General features: G+C 34.7%; 1 non-coding gene across 1 annotated transcript; it reads right to left on the bottom strand.

Moving 5' to 3' along the window:
• Window positions 1-526: 526 nt before the first annotated feature.
• Window positions 527-599, bottom strand: Trnay-aua. Its single transcript has one exon. It is a non-coding gene; the product is annotated as a tRNA-Tyr (tRNA).
• Between the last annotated feature and the right edge of the window lie 1,750 nt (window positions 600-2,349).

The following is a 2,349-nucleotide window of genomic DNA, read 5'->3' as shown; positions in this document are numbered from 1 at the left end:
TATAATTTATATCTTTATGCTAATCTTGAATGTACAATTATTATTCTTTTATTCTCCTTGCTACTTAATACTTCATGTTTTTGCATACTGGTTATAACATCTAATCGCTGGAGGTCACATCCAGGTTGTACAACTTTGCAGTTAAACACGGTATGGGGTTAATAGCAAATTTAAAATTTTTGTCATGCATGTAATGTTCAAACGTGACAATTCTAAAAAATATTTAACAGTTTTATATGATGATCCACAAACTTACATTGTAAGCTTCCCTAAGACTCCGTCGGTTCATGATGAAATTAAACACAATAGAATATGGACTTGTCAGTTTTACTTTCGATTGTTTATGAATAATTCCTTCTTAATAGCGATTTTTTTGTGTAGTAGTTTGGTTTTTGAACTTTTTTCAGTGGCAGTTTTATGAACCACAGTATTTAATTATAATCTATTTATGTTTTAGAGGTCAATTTACCAAGTTTTAATTAATTATGCTTTTTGTGTAAGGTCTTGGTTGAGATAAAAAAGTCAGTGTCACGAGTGGGATTCGAACCCACGACCTTCGGCTTTATACGCCGCTGTTCAACCACTTGACCTATCGTGACTTCGATCCTCTGGGACACCAACTCTCCATCTCAACCTACAATTGTTCGAATTTTCGCTCGTTTTGCCATTTTCATGTGTCATGGATCAGAGTTGGATTGTCAGCGAGTTATGAAGTTGCCACGGGGAGCTGTTTAGTGAAGTTAAACTTCTTTTACTCATTAAATATTAATCCATTTATGTTTTAGTGGTCAATTGACCAAGTTACTTCTTTCAATTAATTATTCTTTTTGTGTAAGGTCTTGGTTGAGATAAAAAAAGTCAGTGTAACGAGCTGATTCGAACCCACGACCTTCGGCTAAATACGCCGCTGATCTACCACTTGCTCACTTGCCAGATAGTTCAAGTCTGTCGGAAACCGTTCTCCCGATATTATATCAACTCACTTTCAGCTGGTGGAGATTAGCGTTGATTGAATGGCTGCTTCCACGAATTTAAAAAAACGGCTGATCAATTGAAATGTTTTTTCAAGTATACTTCCAATCAAATAAAATTAGATGACTCGATCGTTTTGAATTTTGATTTCTTGACAAAAATAATTTATTGCGAAAAACCATTAATAAGGATAATGATGTGTCACTTTATTGTAACTTAACTAGAATTTTACTTTAGTGTTTTACAAATATCATTTCTACAACTAGACAAAAAATTTAGTCAAAATAAATACTAACGGGATATTAAAAGTTATTTGGCTTCAGTGGGAAGTAATACATATTAGTGGCTAAGTTGAATAAATTATAAAAACTTACTGCATTTTGAATTCTGTATTTCCCGATACTGACCTGAAACATAATACAAATAATTAACAAAATTCCTTCAGCTTAGATAAATTGTAATTTCATGTTTAACTCTCATGTTAGTACGTGTAGGCAATATTATTTCAACACGTGGGTTTGCTCTGGACGAGCTTCGTTTTAAACATTTCTTCGTTAATAAATCCTACCTCGTCGATGGTATTTAATTTTATGTAAAAAAAATGTATTTAAACGGAACAATTGCAAGGAAAGGAAATAGAGATGGATTAATGCCACGAAATGGTTGTCAGTGTTGAAACTGTAACATATTTCAATGAATTAATCCTTATGTAAGGTACGGGGTTGAGATAAAAAAGGCAGTGTCACGTGCGCGATTCGAACCCAGGATCTTCTGCTAAATACGCCTCTGCTCTACCACTTGAGCTCCACTCGGACACTAACTCCCCCCTCAACACAACCTTTCGAATTTTCCCTCCTTTTTGCCTTTTTTCAAATGTCGTGTAATCTATTCGATTTCGCCCTAGTAATTATTTAATTAACAAAATTGGTTCATCTTACATAAATTGTAATTTCATGTTGAACGCTCATGTTAATACGTGTAGGCAATATTATTTCACCACGTGGGTTTTTTCTCTGGACGAGCTAAGTTTTAAACATTTCTTCATAATTAAGTCCTACCTGGACGATGGTATTTTAGAGCTGGGGGTGAAAAATTACGGCCCACCACTGTTTTCAACATTGTATTTACACGGAACAATTGCAAGGACAGGAAATGGACATGGCCTTCTGTAACGAAATAGTTGTCAGTGTTGAAATAATATATTTCAATTAATTAATCTTTATGTAAGGTATGGGTTGAGGTAAAGTGGATCGAAGTCACGATAGGTCAAGTGGTAGAGCAGCGGCGTATTTAACCGAAGGTCGTGGGTTCGAATCCCGCTCGTTACACTGACTTTTTTAACTCAACCAAGACCTTACATAAATATTCGGAAATCAT

The sequence above is a fragment of the Cimex lectularius genome, unplaced genomic scaffold (assembly GCF_000648675.2).
Source record: "Cimex lectularius strain Harlan isolate CLEC.00 unplaced genomic scaffold, Clec_2.1 scaffold53, whole genome shotgun sequence".
NCBI classification, from domain to species: domain Eukaryota; kingdom Metazoa; phylum Arthropoda; class Insecta; order Hemiptera; family Cimicidae; genus Cimex; species Cimex lectularius.
The sequence above is the reverse complement of the archived record's forward strand: the minus strand, read 5'-3'. Positions and strand labels throughout refer to the sequence as shown.